At 31.2% G+C, this 22,248-nt stretch overlaps 1 pseudogene; it reads left to right on the forward strand.

The window, feature by feature from the left end:
• Positions 1–7,713: 7,713 nt before the first annotated feature.
• On the forward strand, positions 7,714–21,907 carry LOC143084225 (salivary peroxidase/catechol oxidase-like; annotated as a pseudogene).
• The last annotated feature ends 341 nt before the right edge of the window (positions 21,908–22,248 follow it).

Genomic DNA, 22,248 nt, shown 5'->3' on the forward strand with positions numbered 1-22,248 from the left:
AATGGTATTTCGTTTAGGTGAACATATATTGTTATTCTTATGAAGTAAACATTTTTTATTCTTTTTATTTTTTAATTTGTATTCATTTTTAGTGTGATAAATTTTATCTAATATTAAGTGTCTAATTAAATGAATGGTTCTATACAGGTGAAATAAAAATAAAATCATATCCATGATACATGTAATAGCTGAATGTTGCATGTATGTAGTTTATATTATTTTTACGACATTTAAATTTAAATTCAAATGGAGTAAAAGCGGTTTATTATCTCTTCGCGTTAGAAATTATGCGACATTGACTTACAAGAAATGTAATCCTTATGCTTTTATAACTTATCTAATGATTATAAACGCGTGAACTGAAGAAAATGAAATAAAAGATCCGTTAATCCTGCCATTCATACTTAATGTTTATTAATTCGTGTGTTGAAAACAAAATACGAAGAAACAGGTATAAATGCGCATTATAACCTTCCTAATCAATCTATAAATGTCGTTTTGTAGACAATTGCAGATACTCTTCCTATTTTATCCCCAGGATGTGGTTACAGTACATGTACTAATACATGTACATTGATATAAAGGAAAGAAAACAGTAGTAATAACACAAATTTTCAAACTATGATATTTTATTGCTGAAAGCAGAAAAATGTAGGTGGTATTTTTAAGGTCTATAAATAAATTTCCGACCTTTCTAAGATCTATCAATAATCTTACACTCCCTGTTAGTAGCTAACTTGAACTGAAACGATCAACGTATGTAAATTACATGTATGTTAAGCATTTGTAGGGAACAGATCCAGTTACCGTCTTAGTTTCGCCACATATTGATTCCATTATTTTTAAATGAAAAGATTTTTTTAATAACTTGTAATAAAATTATTAATTTTAGAGGAACATAAAACTTAAAAACAGGAGTAAACAGATAGTTTGTAAATAGGGAATGCAAAGTATTCTATGAGTAATCGAAAATATTAAGTAAGTAACGAAAGGTAGAAGTAAAATTGAGAATGGAAATGGGGAATGTGTCAAAGAGACGACAACCCGACAATAGAGCAGACAACAGCAGAAGGTCACCAATTGCATTATTGAATATAATTTTTGTTCTTTCACGAATGGCCATCTTTTTTTCCTTCCTTTTTTTAAATTTTGGTAAATTCTTTAAGTTGTTGAGTACTGTTTAAATTAAATTGACTACTTCGTGTTCTTGTGTAAACAAAATAGATATTGCAAATAACTATAAGTACATTTTTGTTTCGCCATCTTTGTTTGATCGCTTGATTTTTTAATGTTAAAACTCAGAATAGCATTGTAACCATAGTAAAATAATTTAATAAGGCTGTTTTGTCTTTTTCCCCCTGAATTAAATGCTATCTACTGCATTTTTGTACTAGTAAGACAAGTAAGATATATAGCATGCACATGTTGACAAGCATTTAAAAAACAATGACACGGCATGAGCAAAAGTCAACGCTCTTTGTTTATGCATATAGAGTAACTGTTATTTTTTTTCCGATTTTTAATTCACTTGCACTTACAGTGTAGAACATTTATTAGATATTTGTTAACCACAAGAAACGTTCTCATCGTGTTTAACTAAATCATTAAAAGATTATGCACATCTGAACAAAACTGATATGAAGATAATATGTATGGTTGCCCATTATTCCATAAATAACCAAACTGGATGTGAGAAGTTTAAGCTGGTCATGTACAAAATTGAATAAATCTCATAAAAAAGAATATTAACCTTAAAAAGCTTCAATAATTCTTAGTTAAAATTCATTCTGATACTCGGTTGATTAAAGATAAAAATGTCGGTCACTACTCGGCAGGATATATATAGATCACGACTTGTTCAAATTCCCCGTCGTTCACAATTCGTCATTTATTCAGGTATATGTACGTGTAACTTTGTTAGAATTTTTCCAATTTTGTATAGATTTTTCTTTAAAAAAAAATAGCCGTATATACATGTCACTTATGTTATGTTAAAAAAAAAGGCAGTATTTGAAGAGAAGAAGATGAAAAAAAGGTTCGTTTCTTCGCTAGATATGTTATATCATTTATCCTAAACTCGATATATTTTTTGTAATAAATTGATTGTATCTAGATTGAAAGTAAATGTTACGGACAAGGAGTCAAAAAGAGACTTTTGAATTAGAACCAAACTTATATTACGATAGATCAAACCACTGTAGACATACAAATAAAGAAAACAAGAAGAGAATGAGTCAAGTACCGCTGTTGTTCCGTCTGTCTCTAGTTTAATACTCATTTTTTTCAATTTTGAGTATTTAATTTGTCAGTATCTGAGTATGTTAAAATCTCACAAAACATGTTTAACCCCGCCGTATGGTTGAGCCAGTCTAAGCCTCATGCTTTTGTCACTCTTGTATATTTTTTTTTATTTTAGTTCATTCATATGTTTTTGAGTTCAGTGTGACGTCCATTTTCACTGAACAAGTACACAATTTTATTAAGGGACCAGCTGAGGTTCATCTCCAGGTGCACGATTTTCTCGTTGCGTCGTGGCTGTTGAATGCTTTCTGGACGGGTTGTTGTCTCCTCGACACAATCCCCACTTCCTTTCTTAATTTTATTGAATTGAGTTTTTGATCACGTTATGGTTATTCCAACCAATGTTATAAATTGAAGTAATGTTTGTCTAGTATTTCGAGAGTACAAATAGCATTTTTTTCCCCTTTTCCTGTATGAAATACAAAATATTTTCGATTTTTAAATGTTCATTCCTTTTAGTTCGTAATATTGTGTCGACATATTTTGTTCACAAAAATACTAATTCAATTTTAGAATTTATTAATGTTACAATGCATAAAAACAAATGAATTGAGAAAAACAATGACTTCTTCACCTATTGATGCATAACACATTTGTGCAATTGTTTGGTGGATAAATGTAGATATTTTTTCTCCAAATGTCCTAACAAAATCATATGATTACAGATTTGATTCTTACATATATTCACATTAATAGGAATTCCATCAAAGAGCAATAAATGAGATATATATCCTAATGTTCGTGCTCTTCTTTAAAAACAAAACAACAACGCAGAGGCAGAAACATAGGAAAAGAAATAGCTGGTAAAAACACGTAATTATACAGTTAAAAACAGATTATATATGTTTTTTTCTAAATTTACATGCACTTTAGTATGGTCAATTTGTATCGACATTTGTTATCCTTACGAAAGGTAATCTAAATGTTTATTTATTTGATCAATTGATTCTTAACGCGTGATCTGAACAAAAAATGAAGAAAAAACATGAGTGATTTGTATTACTGCCCATTATGCCCTAAATAGTCACTCTGGGAATGTCAATTTGTTTATAAGTGCAGACAGTTGTTCATATGTCCTTAAGGACATGTGGTTAAAGATTTGATTTTAACGTGTCAAAATGTATTTAAGTACTTTTTTAAAATAGATTGTGCGATATTGAATTTCGAAAAAAAAATTTTAGAAATGGATTAAAAAAGATGCATATGAAAGTCAGTGCTTTACTTGTTGCTTTGTGCTTTCGAATTTCTGAGTTTTGAGGTCTTATTTTATTCCAACAAAACCTTACAATTTAAAGCGTGCGGTGTATTAACAAGTAAGACTATTAATCTTTATTACAGATAACAAATAACTCAGCCTTTATCGAAATGAATTTAAGGAATTGCCGGAATGTCCTATTGTTGGTTCTGGCTAGAATTTTAGTATTTGTACACACACAAGGTTATACGTATAATAGTATTGAAGCGGCAGTCTCTGATGCCACGAAGGAAGTGAATGCAAGAAGATCTGGAGAACTTTTAAAACAAGTGCAAACTGCTGCTGCAGGTAACAAAGTACTGCGTCTATTAAACTATCTTTTAAAAAAAATACTAATTCAATTTATGTATGCTAGTAATAGAAAAGAAAATTAGGTCATTAAATCCTTCTTTTTTGTTTCAATCAAGGTAGATCTAGATCTTCGCTAGTCAAATTTGTTTCGACGGAATTCAGTGCTGTTAATCAAACGAAGGGTGGGGATTTTGTTCAGTCATAATTTAAAAAATCCATAATTGAATCTTTTGCATTTCATTAATTAATATTTGACAACTCTGTCGACAGAAGTCTGGAAGAAAATGTTTCCAGTCGATAGACAACATATATTTGCAATACAGTGACGAATCATCAAAATACAGCTTGAAAGGCTTTGTTAACCTTTTTATTTATCTAAACCTATATAATGCAACAGGTTTCAAGCTGAAATCGTATAAAAATCGTGTTTTAGGTGTTTTAAAACAGACCCCGTTAGATAAAAATTCAGGTGGCAAACAACTGGATCAAAATACATACACTCCTTTGTTTTCTTTTTATATCTATATAAAAGTGACCGTTACATATATAATCACGAGTAGGTATAAAACAGATAATAATACTTAAGATTTTTTGCAAAGTCTATTAAGGATGTACACCTCTGAGGAGCCAAAAATTTCTAGAATTAAACTTTTTTCTTCACCTGATTTTTTAGTGTATAAGACTGTAACAAAATGATTGGTGAAGAAAAAATCATATGGTGGTGCACTTCTTTTTTTGCTACAGCCCTTTGAAAATGCCCAATTTTGATGATTTTCCAATTTTTTATCGATTTTTACCTATTTTGGGGCTATTATCGTGTAAAAAATCACAGTTCCACAATTAAACTTTTTTTCATACTCTCTATAAAGATGAAGTGGACCAATCTGAATAAATTGTACTTAAAAAAAACTATAGGTAGGTGTTATTATAAGAAAGTTTTATCATATTTTGACGCTTTTTTGTGTAAAATTTACCATGCTGTCAATTTTGTATTTTTGTGATTTTTTTTCAGTTTTAAGAACAAAATGCATATTATTTCAACTTTTTTGTTATAAATGATTGAAAAAATACATATCTAAGAAATTTGAAAAGACCAAAATGATATGGGATGTACATGACTCTTGTATAACCATTTTTTGTATCCCTAACCCATTGTCTCAAAATTTTGGCTGAAAATACTGACTTGATTGATTGTAAAATTTGAAAAATGGATTACTCAAAAACCATTCATTGTAAATACATATTTTTTTACAGAGTTATGTTAGATTATAATATTTTTGAAATTCATTGATAGTTTCCACTTGTATCACATGCTTTGGAAATAATTCAAGAACGAGATTTCAACGAGACTGAACGAGACTGAAAAGTCTGAGGAATACATCCTTAAGGGCTCGCCGAAGAATTCACACACGAATGTAATCCATGTCTCCGTTCCCCCGCACATCTACTGCATTTACTTGACCTCCCCCCCCCCCCCCCCCCCCCCCCCATTTTTTTTTTGCATTACAGTTTCTTTAATATATTATGGAATATATTAATGTCTACTTCTTATATTTCTTATTGTATGAATAGTATTTAATTTTCGTTCTATACGGAATTAACTCTGAATAAACTCATCATAGATACCAGGACTAAATTTTATATATACGCCAGACGCGCGTTTCGTCTACAAAAGACTAATCAGTGACGCCCGAAACCAAAAAAGTTAAAAAAAAGTTAAAAAAGTTAAAAAAAAAAAGCCAAAGAAAGTACGAAGTTGAAGGGCATTGAGACCCAAATTCCTAAAAGTGTTGCCAAATACAGCTAAGGTAATCTATGCCTAAGGTAGAAAAGCCTTAGTATTTCAAAAAATTCAAAATTTTGTAAACAGTTAATTTATAAATATAACAGTTATAAAAGGATCAATGCAGTTTTTTTAAAATAATATTCAATGCATACACAGGTAATCTCTTTTGTGTTTTGACACCGTCCCCATATTTAAAGTGTAATTTGTCAACCTCAGCGTCGTGAATATACCTTTTCGTAACATGTCTACTTGAACTGAAACGATCAACGTAAGTAGATAACATGTTCGTAAAGCATTCGTATGACGCATATGCAAAAACAGTATATGTTTATTGATTCCATTTTTTTTTAAATGAAAAGTATTTTTTTTTTAATAACTTGTAAATTTATTACTTTTAGAGGAACAAAAGGCTTGATAAGTGGAGTAAATAGATAGTTGGTAAATAGGAATTACAAAATATTTAACGATTAATCGAACAAAACAAATAGATTACGAAAAGTAGAAGCGCAGTAATGACTATAACTTTTGTTCTTTCGCGAGTTGACATTTTTCTTTTTAAATTTCGATAAATTCTCTGAGTTGTTGGTCAGTTGTTGAGTACTTTGAATTAAATTGACTACTTCATGTTCTTGTGTAAATAAAACATAAATTGCAAATAAATATTACAACTTTGTTACGCCATATTTGTTTGATCGCTTGATTTTTTACTGTTAAAATTCAGTATTGCTTTGCAACCAAAGTAAACGATTGTAATATGGCTATCTTGTCTTTTTTTCTGTAGACGTAAACATAACTTTCGGGTTATAGTTGTTTTTTTTTTTTCTTCCTATGTGAATAAAGTAGAAAAGGCAAAAACTGTTACAACGGTTTTACAAAAGTAATTTTCCGTGCAACATCATTGACAACGTCTTGTTCATTGTTGACAATATTGTCTTTTATGGTACCAAGGGAATAAAATTTCCGCTTTTTAATTGACTTTTAGATCACGTTATGGTTTTTCGAACTAATGTTATAAATTGAAGTACACTGTATGGTTTGTCTGTAAGATTTCCAAAAAACATACAATCTTGTGGAGAGTTGTCTCATTGACAATCATACCACATCTTTTTTATAAATAGCAAATTTTTTTTTTTGTGTGGAAAATATAATATTTTCGATTTTTAAATGTTCATTCGTTTTAATAGTACGTGTCGACATATTTCTTCACAAAAAAAGCTTATTCAATTGTATAATTTATTTAATGATAAATGCATATAAACGGAAATAAATTGAGGAAAACCAAAACCTTATACACCTAGTGATGCATAAAATATTTGTGTAGTTGTCTTGTGGATAAATGTAGATTTTTTTCTTCAAATGGCGTAAAAAACATATGGTTTCAGATTTGATTCTTACATATATTCATATTAATAGGAATTCCATCAAAGAGCAATAAATAAGATATATATCCTAATGTTCGTGCTTTTCTGTAAAAAAAAAAAACACAAATGCAGAGGCAAAAAATTAGCAAAAGTAATAGCTGGTTATAACACGTAAGTATGTAGTTAAAAAAAGATTATATTTTTTTCTAAATTGACATGCACTTTAGTATGGTCAATTTGTTTCGGCATTTGTTATCCGCAAGAAAGGTAATTTAGATGTTTATTTAGTTGATCAATTGATTGTGAACACGTGATCTAAAAAAAAAAATTGAAAAAAAAATATGAGTGATTTGTATTACTGCCCATTATTCCCTAAATAGTCAATCTCGGAATGTTAATTTGTTTATAAGTGCATACAGTTGTTCATATATCCTTCAGTGGTTAGATAGTATATTCTAGCGTGTCAAAATGTATGTATTACTACTAAGTACTTTTTTTTAAATAGATTGTGAGATATTGAATTTCGAAAAAAATATTTTAAAAATGGATTAACAAAAATGCATATGAAAGTCAGCGCTTTACTTGTTGCTCTGTGTTTTCGAATTTCTGAGTTTTGAGGTCTTAGATTATTCCAACAAAAACTTACAATTTACAGTGTTGAAGGAGTACATTCAATGATATTTTATGCGGTGTATTAACAAGTAAGACTATTAATCTTTATTACAGATAACAAATAACTCAGCCTTTATCCAAATGATTTTAAGGAATTGCCGGAATGTCCTATTGTTGGTTCTGGCTAAAATTTTAGTATTTGTACACACACAAGGTCCTACGTATACTAGTATTGAAGCGGCAGTCTCTGATGCCACGAGGGAAGTGAATGCAAGAAGATCTGGAGGACTTAGACAAGTGCAAGAAGCAACATCAGGTAACAATCTGATGTTTCTGTCTAATTACCTTTAAAAAAATAACTAATCAAACTCAATTTATATATGCTTATAAATAAAAATAAATAAGTCATTGAATCATTCTTTTTGTTTCAATCAAGGTACGTCTATATCTTCGCTAATCAAATGTGTTTCCACGGAATTCGTTGATGGTAATCAAACATATGATTATCTAAACGAAGGCTGAGGATTTTGTTCAGTTATAAAAAAAAAATTATAATTAAACCTTTTATTTTTCATTGAATAATATTTGACAACTCTGTCGACTGGCAAAAATGGTTCCAGTCGATAGAAAATACATGTATGCTTTACAGTGACGGATCAACAAAATACACCTTAAAACGTAAATTTTTGGAAATCTTTTTTATTTTATATACATATATATTTATATGTTATATCACATTGATATTTTCTGTGTATAAAGGTGCTAATAGTTTGGAAGGGATAACCTCTCATTCTGTCGTCCATATACCAAAGTGTGCCCGATACCATAGTCAGAGACAAACTCCTGGATTGGATAAAGCCATCAGATATGCTGGAGATATGGCAATTACTGCTACTGCTAAATATGCCGAAAGGTTGGTACACACTTTTGTGATTACAAATTTTCCGTATTGGATATCTTTATTTGTTGGAGTTGTACAGCCATAGGTTTCTTTTTATAGAAACGTGAAAGTAATTGAGTTTTGAAGATAATTTATGCTCCAACAGGTCTAATATTAGTTTTGTAAATATGTAAAACGCTGAATTAGATGCATTATAATTCTAAGAAAAATAGTCTTTTCAGTTATTTGGTCCTTCCACACTTCTGTAAAAAAAACTATTGTATTTGTTCTGATTATTGTTTTCTTTGTTCCATGATCACCTTTGTCACTTAAAAAGATATATATAACATAACAAGTGTAAAATGTTTGCCTAATTTTGATTAAATTATGATGCATTTGGTCTGAAACAATGCCATTATATCTAATAGAAGTTATTGTACCTGAAATTATTTATTTTACGGATAATTGATTATTACTTCAACTTGGTACATGAGGGTCTTTTGAAAATATGACCTTGAAAAAATAAAAGTGGCTTTTAATAAACCAAAAGTAGCAATTTTTTACAATTATTTGATGGGAAACTTTTCTAAACATGCATACAAAAACCTATCATTTGATACCGGAAGTGAACTTTATTTCTATCTTTTTATTTCTATACTCGTTATTGTAGTGTTACGTCCCCTTATAACATAAAACGGAATTACGGATGTACTTACGTGAGGTTAGGTGAAAATTAATAAATTAAGAATATAAAATTGATACTTTAAGCCAGTAGAGCATTAGTTAAGGATAAAAATAAGTCAAAAATATTGATAGGTCATGGACCTCCTTTTCGAGATATTTGAGATTTAAAATATGGCGGGAAAAGGCTGACTTGGACTTTTACCTTATATTTGCATTGGTATTAATTGGGTCTCAAACCAACAGAAAAAAAATTAAAAATCTTCTTAAATTTTGGTAAATGATCTTTCATGAGCTATTAAGTCTTATATGAAAAAATAAATGGGTGTTATGGGGCAAAATATTTTACATTGAATTGTATGGAAAAACACCAAGGAGTCCGAACATTTGACACAAATTCCAAAACCTCACCTAAGTACATCCTTAAAGTCAGATCTAAGATGTTTTGCCACAATAACAAATGACGAAATTAATTAAAACAAATACAGAAAGCAAAATAAAAGTAGAAAATTGTTATTGTTGGCATTTCCTTTTGTATAGACCAATGGAAGTAGGTCGTAAATATTGAAGACATGGTCAGTCCATTAGTATAAATACCACAATTAAGGATAATTTTTGAGATATTTCATTACACAGTGAGTGTGCAAGTGACCCAGTCAATTCCATATAGGGTTCGAGCTTCACTCTCAACTTATTTTGCATTTAATGACCCTTGATATATCATATATGTCCCTAGCACACTGTGTAGCTGATAATATATACGTTTTATTCAAAATAGCTACTAATGTTCTATGACGTGTACCTTTGAAACTATGACAAACATCATGTTCAATAGGCCTATATGGAAACCAGTTTAAAGTTTCCTTAATGTTCGAGTAATCGGTGGCCGAGTGGCAATTTGGTCAACTACTGTATCCATGCATGTAGCTTACAACACGTACTGGGTGCTTTCGACTCCATTTTAAATTGACTAGAATTGAAGGTAGGCGATTCTCTCTGAGAACTTCGGTTTCCTTCACCAATAAAAATTTACCGGCACGAAATATCATACAATGATGAAATGGGCGATATACATCAATAAATCAATCAATCCACAAATCCTGATTTGGTTTTTTTCTGTATATTGTTGTTCTATATTGACTGTTAAATATTGAAGTGTAATAATTTAATTCTACATTCTAAATGTATTTTTTCCTGTCAGTGTTAGCCAGATTTGTATTGCTACTACACACAAAGAATCCTCTTAAGAAATAAAATAAAAAAATGTCGACGAATATAATAGTGTTCGCTCTAAAACTATTCAAACTCACTCATTCGAACATGAAAAGAAATGGCTTTCTTGCCAACTATGCATTTTGTTCAATAGTCGTTCTTCGATGTTTTTGTCGTGATTTAACTTATGGCTTATTAATTTGGATCGTCGCTTTTTTCAAAGTTTGCACCATTTACTTATATTTGCTGCGTTTTCGATTATATTCCTTCTTAAATTTTAGGAATGGCGGTGCGTTTCCAGATCCAACCGAATTTAGAAAACTAATGAAACCGTATTGTCCAAATCGTGCCACAGCGTGTAATCGACACGACCTCTACAGAACAGCAAATGGATCTTGTAATAATTTACATAACCCTTCGTAGGGAGCATCTTTAACAACACAGGCAAGATTAATGCCTCCTTCATATGGCGATAGTGAGTAATTGTGTTTTTATAAGTAGTTGTTGTCCATTCGTTTGATTTGTTTTATTTTTTGATTATCTCGATTAAGGACTTTCCGTTTTGGATTTTCCTCGGAGTTCAGAATTTGTGTGATGTTATTTTTTATATGAAATATACTTAATGGAACTGAACTACTTTTTCGAATGTACTTGTTTAATTTTTTTTTATCATTATAGATTATAAGGGTACACCTATTTGAGTTTACGCTGTTTGCTGAAGCAGGAATTTCACAGACGGAACTTTCATATTCAACTGTCGCTTCTTTAAGAAATAAATTTATTTCGCGAAATGAATATTACAAGTAAACAGCTATATATTTCAATTTGTGGGGCACACTGTTCATTGTCAACCTTTATTTGTAATACTAGTACAATGATCATGAAATAGTAAAGCGTTTTATCCCATTTCTCATAATATCAAATGGTAGTCCATTAATGAACTTTTCTGAACATATGTAATCAACACTTCAACGCTTGGTCATTATGGAATAAGTCCCTGCGTTTTCCCCATATTTCAACCGTCTTTTTAAGCAACCAGTTCCATGACCTGACATTTAATATTCAGTTCACCAACAAGGTGTGGTCAACGTGAATACATGGTTTTAATGGAAGTAGTACAAGCTGATTTGTAGAACTGTTTTTGTCCTGTTCGGTACTGCTGCGTTCAGTACATAATATCAATTTCTGTTAGCAAAGAACTTTATTTCATAATCACATTGTACTTCCAATTATCATTTTAAGAGTTATAATCTTATCCGAATTACGTATTCTTTTACTTTCTCTTAAGTCAAGAGTTATAGTTGAATAAAAAAGAAAATGATTTAATCCTCATATCATCTTAAATATTAATATGCATGAATGAGTTTCAAATTTAATTAATCACATACTTGATATTGTGAACAAGCGGAATGCATGATAGATTTAATCCTGTTGAAATTTGTTTGTAAATCTACAACGTTTTATAGAATTTTGGACATCCGACGAATTAAAAGAATATAAAAAAGAATATATCAAATCATTATTATATCAAGTATTCACAATGCCTATCAATGTAAACGTCATAGTTTTTCTTTTTTGTAGAATTTAACCTTGGTTTGTTACCACGCATGAAAAGTGTAACAGATTGTCCGCTACCTAGTCCTCGAACGATATCGAACGCATTGTTCAATGCAGGGACGTCTCCACCCAGGAGTAAAATATTTAATCTAGCATTAACTTTCTTTGGACAGTTTCTTGATCATGATTTTATCTCAACACCTACACTTACAGGCAAGTATAATTATTCCAATATGGTAGTTAATCCACGGTATGTGTGTTGCTAGTCTATGATTACAAATAAGAAAAATAGCATTCATTTATTTTCGTGGGTACCAATTTTCGTGGATAGAGGAAAACTTGCATTGTATTTCGTTGAACATTTAAATTCGTGGTTCCCCTGTACCCATGAAATCCCCGAAAATTAGTAATCAACGAACAAATTAATAAATCCATAGTTTGATAGACTGTAGAGAATTCATCAAATTGATTATTGTTTGTTGAACGTTGAAAACCAAACTCCCTAATAAAAAAATACCAACAGACAAACACAACAGTAAACAAAACACAACATAGATAAACAGACAGAGCAACACGAACCCCACAAACAAAAAGAGGTGTTCTCAGTTTTTACGGAAAGGTGGACAGCTCATACTCTTCACGATATAAAGATACATTTACATGGATGTTTAAGTATCTTTTTTCCTTAATACCGAAATTGAACAAATCATTCAAATAAGTTTTTAAAGAAACTTTTGAAGCTATATCTTGATCATGGTTAATGAAGAGATGTGAAATTATTGAAGTATGCGAATATGTTCTCAATTTCGTCTATGTATTTTTGCAGATAAATAAGTACACAAAACGCCCATATAAATTATAAAAAAACATATCTTTGTTTTTAGATGGTGGCAACGCTATAGCTTGCTGCAATGGTAGTAATCCTGTCAACAGGTAAGTGTATGACTATTGAAAATACTTCTCAGTTAATACGTTACGCATCGACTGATTTCGACACTTCATTAAACACTTTAAAAGAATTTTGCTCCTTCCACATGTTACAATTACACAATTAGAATACAGTTTTGACAAAGAACGACTGTTATCAACTCTACAGAAGTTTTCAATCGCTATCATGAATTAGTTGAACTAGTTGGCATGTCGGTATACCAACTCACTAGCGACATGTTTTCGCGGTCGTAGATCATTGGATACCAATATAATCGTTAGATATCTCATTTTAATTTTATCGATTTTGACATAATCCTGATTCCACAATGATTACTGTGAGTGAATTGATAAGGTGATTAATGTAAGGTTGATTAAAATGCTTTCTCATTGTCAATGAGTCTGTCTAAAGTCACGGGATTGTAATTCGGTTGTTGGTGTTGGCTTGTATTGTTAGAGTTGTTTTTGTTCCTCGTGTTTTTCGCTTTGTTATAAATCATGCGATTGGTTTTCACGTTTGAATTGTTTCAAATTTTTATATCTTGCTTTACGTGAAGGTCTCATGGGCAACCATCGCTCATACTTTAATTGTTTTTATACTAAGGTAGAGAAAAGGACGCACACTTTGATAACATCTACAATGAGCTCGTTTAGAACAAATGTACGCTTTGGAACTTTCATATACTTATATAACCCTGTTTCTCACTTAGAGGGGAATAGTTTGATTCATGTTATGAGGGTTGATTTAGATTTTAAATTTTAATGAAGATGCATGGTCTGAATTGAAGATTGTCGACCACTACAAAAATAAACAGACAAACTTAGTGTCAATGTAAAAACCATAGCCAGTGCCACTCTTTATACTATTTTACGACGTAAAATAATAACTATGTTATTTCAGAATAATCATTTCATTTATAATAAAACATTCAAATCTCACATTTAACATTATATACAGCAGTTATACCTAAATGCATTTGAATTTAAACACAGCTCCTTTTACTTCTTAACAGTTCCGATACAGCATGGATAATGAAAACTTAATCTAAATTATTATACTATGTTTTAAGCTTCCATTAACATGATTCTGATGATACATTTTACGATCAATTATGTCTTAAATGTTGCAAGATTAGCTATCAAGTATTTTGTAGACCCGAATGTGCTTCTTTCCGTACTCCTCCTGGCGATTTTTTGACTACATGCATGCCGTTTGTTAGGTCCCAGTTTGGTGTGGATCCAGATTGTTGTCCAGGTAAAACTTTCAAAAAACAAAAAACAATACATATGCTTGCTTATCTACTGGTCGTTGTATTTTTCCCGTCAATTGAAAATATAACAGGGTTTATGGCAATAAATTTGGATAGATAGTATTTAGAATTATATTAATCTATCTTATAGAAATAGGAAGATGTGGTATAAGTACCAGTGAGATCAAAATTTCTTTGGCACACGGAACAACAAGATATAAAGGGTCCCAACATGGCAAGTGAAAATACTTCACACCGGAAAATAATCAATCTTTTCTTTATTACAAAACAATTAACGTGAAACACTTATGAAACACATTAATAAACGACAGCCACTGGACAAACATTCTCCTGACATAGGACAGGTGCAAACAAATACAGCGGGTGTACGAGAATACAAACTCAAAATTCTTGCTATCTTTAAAAAAAAGCTCTAATTAAAGTATAGAAAATATTGAAAGTAAAAAAAAATAGTTTTCGTAATCTCTTATCTGGCTTAAAATCCTAATTCTAGCCTAAAACATACCTAGCCGACCAATATCCTGAACTAAAATGAGGTTAGGTTTAAAATCTTGTTTTATAAACGGTCAACAATTTTTTGCGACCAAGTTAACTATTCTGTCAAACCTAATTGAATACAAGTCTAATTCAGCTTATACTGAAAACATTTCTAACCTTTTTGCTTTTTAACTAATTGTTTGTAAGGACCAAGAAACCAATTAAACCAAAGAACATCCTTCATCGATCTCTCAACTACGTATGGGGATACACTGGCTCAACAAAATGATCTACGAGAAACGGGAACAGGTAATGTTTAATATTCTTCCTTGTTCTTTCTTTGACGCATGCAAATAAGATGAAGTATCTATTGTCTAATAAAATAAAACAGGTAATATTTAACATCCTGTTGCAATCTTTCGCGGGGTGTACATTTTTGTGTATTTTCGTGGATAGATAAAAATCACTAAAATACATTTCGCCAATTTAAGTGCACGTGCAAAGGTATTGATAAAAGGTTTGAATCCGCCAAAATAGTATATACCTTATCCAATGAAAATCGCAAAATTAGTTAATTATATGATTAATTATTTGATTTTTTAATTAACCACATTCACGTGACTTCTCGAAAACTGTCATTTGATGACACTGTTAATTTTTTATTGTTTGATTCAATAATCATTTATGAAATGTGTTAAACTGGTGACCCTTTGGTTGCATTTTCCGGTCTTGAGCCCACGAAACACAATTTCAGATTTTCGTTGGAAATCTCCTAGATTAGAAATAAACATGAGATCGAAATAAAACATTGAGTCATTAGTACAGGGGTCACAGCTGCATGCTTGGAACGAAGTATTATAAATGTTGCTGCACTGTGTGATACTTTATTAAAAATAAATAAAGACAACAGTAGTATACCGCTGTTCGACATTTATAAATCGATTGCGAAAAAAACAAATCCGGATTACAAACTAAAACCGAGAGAAACACATCAAATATAAGAGAAGAACCACGTCACAACAGAAACACAACACTAAAATGTAACAAACTCAGAAACGAACTATAATATAACAATGGCGATGTTCCTGACTTAATTGGTACAGGACATTTTGAGAGAAAAAGTGGTGGGTTGAACTCATCATAGAGAACCGTATTGAAATTTTGTATCTGAGCTAGACGCGCGTTTCGTCGACAAAAGACTCACCAGGGACGCTCGAATCTTAAAAGTAAAAGAAGCAAAATAAGTAAAGGGGAGTTGCAATATGAAAAACTGGTTTAGACATTATGTTTTTAAGGTTGGTTGATACAAATGTAGCTTTACATTGTATCATTATATTTATATTTAGGACGACTTTCAGAAGGATTAAACAGAATTTTACCAAATGGTCCTCCTGGTCCCACATGTATTGCTGGAGATGTGTGCTTTAAATCTGGTAAGATTTCATGCACTAGAAACATGAGAAAGTAGACGAATTGAATTTCATGTATTTGAAGGGCATAGATATAGGAAGGTGTGGTGTGAGTGCCAATGAGACAACTCTCCATCCAAAACAAAATTTTAAAAAGTAAACCATTATAGGTCAATGTACGGCCTTCAACACTATATCTATATTTGAAATATATCGTGAAGTTGTCTTTTGATCTTACTGACTGTTAATTTCCTTTCTCAGCATAGTAGAGTTATATTGAAAAAAAAAAATGCTAGAAAATAATGACGCACGTGTTGTTGTCAATCAAATTTACAACGTCGTCATATGTAAAATAGCGATAAACAGAATATCATTGGTCATCTCAACTTGATTGCTTTTCTCATTTTTGCCGTTACGGCTCTAACGAGAAAATCAATCTCACTGAGATGACCAACGATAATCTATAAATGATGTCAGCAGGTAAACTCAAAGTCAAGTTTCGTGAAGCGTAAAAGGAATCAAAGTGTACACAAGGAAAATTGCATGAGTTCGATGAACTTGTTATTTATTATCTTCGTTAGAAAGACTCAGAGAAAGATATTTTTAAATATGAAAATACTGCCCTATCTAATAGAATTGTTTTCGTATATGGTGAATTACTATATACATTTAACGGTAAAGTAGGGTAAGTCTTTGGTCGGGGTGTTGTCTCTTAAAAACTATCCCCATTTTAATTCTCAATTTTTCAGATTGATTTATTTACTACCATTGATTCCTATGAGCATGTGACAAACCGTTAGGAACAGTGCTTTTTTGCTGCTCTTTATTTCCATATTAAAATTAAATCTTCTCCACAAAGCAAAATTCACTATGAGTTTCAAACGGTCTTCCATGTAGCATCGGTTTTGCAAGATTTGATAATGCAACATCTGTGTAATTAATGAACATATGCTGGTTCAAATCGATATCACAAACTATGAGGAGCATTTAAATCGCACTAAAGATATCATAATTACGATTACCTTTTGAGAAATTAAACTTTACTAAAGACAGCCACAGGACATATCAAAGCTTTGTGCTAACATAAAAATATGGATAAGTGGGAAAAATCATTCGAATGGAGTATATAAACATTTTTAATAAATAAACAGATCATAAGAAAACAAATCAGTTAGAACCAGTAAGATGGGTTATGATTATATTGGTATTTAATATATGTTAAAACGACTTTTATCTTAATATTTCACGTATATGTGTTTGAAACCGTAACAGTTTTAAAACACTTTAAATTCGAAATATAAACTTTTATTAATTGCAAAAACAAATCAGCTGAAACTTATGGTTAAACATTCTTTTCGGCAGGTTATGCTTCACGAAATAAAATGAATGACATATCATACCAAAATGTGGTTCCATGCCGTACCACATTCTTGCGGTTTTTTATCTCAAAAATCCCAGAAGTCAATTATTGGTCAATCTGCGTTAACTCGCGTTTACAACAAACAGTGAACGTGAGTCTAATTTTTACACAAACAGAAAATGAATCTGTGCAGCGTTAACCCGAAAGAAAACGAACGTTTACCTTTTATGTCTACTGAAATTGTAAAGTGAACGCACAGTTAACGCGGCGTTTACATGAAGTGCACGCGAGTAAACGCCGCGTTAACTTTTTGCCCGTCCTATACATGTTATGCTTGTTTTGCATCAAACTACGTTAAGACTTCGTCCATCTTGTTATTCTTTCTAAAGTTTCTTGCCTTTTCTTTTATTGATGGTAAGGATAACAAAACTGTTGTTATGAAGAAATATAATCAAGAGTAAGAAAAATCTCTGACTTCAGTCTTTATCCTCCAACAAAACAGGAAGTATTATTTTAATTATTAAAGTAGCGAAAAGTATATTGTTTTGGCGAAAGAGAAAATTGACCCACGGAGAATCCTGATGGTAAAGATGGGATTCAATTACTTTCTTATAAATCTTATTCGGAACAGTTATGGACAAATAAGTACAGTCGAGAATAACAATTCTCATTTAAAAATTTAACTGTTTTCTTGCCGGATAATGTCAATTATGTGGTATCCCAATATTTCCATCTTTGGGAAAAATATTGAAGATACAAAATGAAAACAAAAGAACAGATAAAATCACGAATGGACTATTAGATATGGAAAAGTGTGGGTTTTTTCCTGATCACTCTCATTAATTTGCTACCCGACTAACACACACACGCACATACATACATACACACACATACTTTCAGAAATGTTCCTACATCGATGGAGTAATCCTTGAGGTTTTAAATTCTAATATCAACATACTCTTTCTTGTAGGAGATGGTAGAGCAGCAGAAGTTCCTATGATATCTGTTAATCATATAATATTCTTACGCGAACATAACAATATTGTGGAGAGATTGAGGTCATTTGGATGGACTGACGGAGAGTTACTCTATCAAGAGGCTAAAAAGATCCTTACAGGAATTTATCAACATATAGTTTACACTGAGTATTTGCCAATTATTCTTGGAGATGAGGGAATGGATATGTTTGGACTTTGGAGTACTCCAACTGGTTTCAATACACAGTATAATCCCTCTGTAAATCCTACTATAAGGAACGCATGTGCAGCAGCAGCATTCCGATTCGGACATTCTGAGGTGGGGTCCTTTGTTGAATCATTCAATGAAGACTTTACACCACTTGCCAAGAGCCCTATGGAAGATACTTTCTTAAACACTCGTTCCATAAGGAATTTTGATGAAAGATTTGGTCCGGATGCAATTGCTAGATGGATGACAACACAGTTCCAGAGTAAATCAGATCGGTTCTTTTCGCCATCAGTAAGAAATCGGCTTTTTCAATCAATGCCGAAGAACGGTTTTGACCTTCCTGCACTAAGCATTCAGCGAGGGAGGGACCATGGAATACCGGCATACAATAGGTGGCGAGAGTTCTGTGGGTTTCATCCCGCTCAACATTTTGGAACAAAATATTTTGGACTAACCGATCATGGTACTTCGGCTGCAAAAGTTTTAAAATCAGTTTACAGGTATTATAACTTTTCAAACTTTAAGTGCCTGGCATGTTCCTTTTTTTTAAATGAATGTAAAAATGCTATTGGTTATTCCCATCTTTAAACATATTGTAACAAAATGAATATATTTTAAATATTTGTATTTTGTGAACTTTAAAACATTTATTTACTTGTTTTGGTTGCTCACTATTTGACTAATAGTCCAATTTTTTTTAATTTATAGGCACCCAGATGATATCGATTTGTTTGCTGGAGGTCTATCAGAAAAACGAGCACCAGGAGCTCTAGTTGGACCAACATTTAGATGTTTGATTGGACTCCAGTTCAATTTGTTTAAAACAGGCGATAGATTTTTTTACGAAAATAATTTCTTTCCGACAGGGTTCACGGCAGGTGGGTAAATATATCACTTATAAGTGGTATACTTTAAATGAAAGCAAAACAACTGTTATATTCCTGACTTGGCATAGGTATTTACTAATGTACAAAATGGTGGATAACACAGTCGCAAAGAATTCACTTATCTTGATAACAATGTCTTAGCAAACAATAGGACATTATGGTAAAATTGTTACTAATAGGGGTACAGCAACATAAACTTAGTTTTAAAACCTTATCCATTATAAAAACAAAACATATGTCAACAACAAATAAAAAAAATGACATATAGACTAAGCATAAATGAAAGACAACAATGCAAAAAATGGCAAAATCACAATAATATCAGGGCTGAATGTATAAGTTCCGAAACACGCCTCAAGGATTTAACGTATAACAGATCCGTTCCTTGTAGACTATTGATCTGTTTTTCATGTTTTCCAATTGTTCAGACAGGTAATTTCTTGTTGCATAATTGATCACCTCCAAAAGTACGTAGCTCTGAAGAATCTTTTTGTTAGTTTGCCATAGCAGCGATACTAAGTTTGTACCATACGTATTTATTTTTTATTTGTTGTAGTGAAGATTTGAACGATTGATTATATTAGCACACTTAAAACAAGTTTGTCTTTTCATACAATATAAGATTGATATTTTCAGACCAATTACAACAGATAAAGAAACAGACATTGTCAGCATTGTACTGTAGAACTATGGCCGTTTATACAATGCCTAAAAATGCATTTGAATCTCCATTAGCAGGGTAAGATATATAAAATAATAATAATAATTTCTAATAAGATCATTTAAGCCACATTTTCTTTTTTGGAGGAGGGATACTTGGTATATTTAATGTTTTGGTTGTTTGAAGGGCAGAGATATTCAAACTGCTCGGAACAAGTTTGATTTTATACTGCCATCAAAAGTCGGCATCTTAATTTTTGTAAGTACAGATATTACGGATAGTTGTCTTAACATTTCATTTAGTTTTCACCACTGTGGACAAAATAAGAAACTTATCATTTTTACCTGTGAGGAGTGCTTGTCACAATGAAAATGAGATCAAGGTTTTTTCTGTCAGTCGAAACGGGGATTTTACATTTTTGATATAAATTCATTGTAGATTTTTTAAAGGGGGAAAACATACAAAAGTGGAATACAATGGGATATGAGGACAATTTAACCGATAAACTATCTATATACCTCCTCAACTGTTTCAGTTTTCAGTGGTTTTCCAATATTCGGATCTGGACGTTCTTGGTGAAGGTAAATCCAGAAAAACGATTCGGACGCATTACATGTATAACTTGTTGTTTTCATTTTGGTTTTTTATAGTTAAACGAAGTTTGAAATACATGATCATTTCTTAATAAACGCAAGCGTGGCTTTAAAAAAAGAATCAAACCTAACTCAAAGTAGAAATTATGGTATGCTGACTTGAATTTAACGTTCCATAATTACTATGTTCTTCATTAGATTTGTTGTGTACATGTTTAGTTATCAAATAGTTTCATATGAGAAAAAAACAACTTAAGGAGTAAGTTCGGTGTGGTCCTAAAATGGGCACATTCTTTATTTTAAATTTCGAATTAAGATTTATTGACCAATATCACAATGAATCAGATCTAATTCAGTGACTAGATAGGAAATAAGCTTTATTTATGACGCCACAAATAGTACTTATTTTGATTTTCCACGTAATAGTCTATGAATATGGGTAAATTTCCCTCGATTATTGGACAGGAAACATAGAGCGCATACATCTACAACAAAGATCTTTTACAATAATGTTTGTAAAGACATTGTATATGTCTACCTGCGTTCCATGTTTCCTGGTTCTAAATTTGGTTGAAATTTGATCGATTTTGTCAATTTTTGCCAAAATCTCTTATTTTGACCTGTTTTGGATGTAAAAATCAAGGCTTTAGAATAAAACTTTTACAAATATAATTCCATTTAACTTTCTCAAATGTCTTAATGTCAACTTAAAACATTTTTCATCTTGTTGCATTGTACTTTATACTCGGGGCCATTTATGGCCCTTACCGAACTTACTCCTTTAAATATCTATCGAAATTATTTGCAGTGAAGTTATTTAAGTTATATATCATTTGAATATAACAGTTGTTATCTATTCGTTTGATTTTTTTTAGCTTTTGAATTTTCCATTTGATTAGGAACATTCCGTTTTGAATTTGTCCTCGGAGTTCCGTTTTTTTTGTGATTTTACTTTTTTTAACCGTTTCAGGATGGCATTCTTCGATATACATAATAGCTGATCAAAGTGCAGCATACGCAAATACACTTAAAATAAAACAAATACAATTTATTGTTCACAATGTTCAGCGTAAAATTAAATTCTTCTTACTTTTTCAGGAAAAAGCGTGTACCATGTAAAATGTTTCCTAAATTAGACTTTACACCATGGAAAAAAAAACAAAAAAATATAACAAATAGGAAGAAAATAATACAATAAATAAACAGAATATATGTATTGAATTTCAAGAGGTATGAGCTACGATTTAAATAAAAAAAAATATCAAATGTATTTTGTTACTCAATATTTATAAATGAGGAATATTTAACTTATAGTTTGCTATCAGCAGTCAGTTTGATTAAATTATGTCAAATCTGCCTAAAACATCAGTGATGTATTATAGGCTTACAAGTCAATTATTAAACATCAATAATTCCGAATTAATTCGACCTTTAAAATAACTCTGAGTTGCAGATATGTTGTGCATATGCAGGCGGAAACCCAGTTGAATAGAACAACAGAATCGAAGCGATAAATGCTCACTGTGATGTTTACTATAG

Source organism: Mytilus galloprovincialis, chromosome 7 (genome assembly GCF_965363235.1).
Source record: "Mytilus galloprovincialis chromosome 7, xbMytGall1.hap1.1, whole genome shotgun sequence".
NCBI classification, from domain to species: Eukaryota; Metazoa; Mollusca; class Bivalvia; order Mytilida; family Mytilidae; genus Mytilus; species Mytilus galloprovincialis.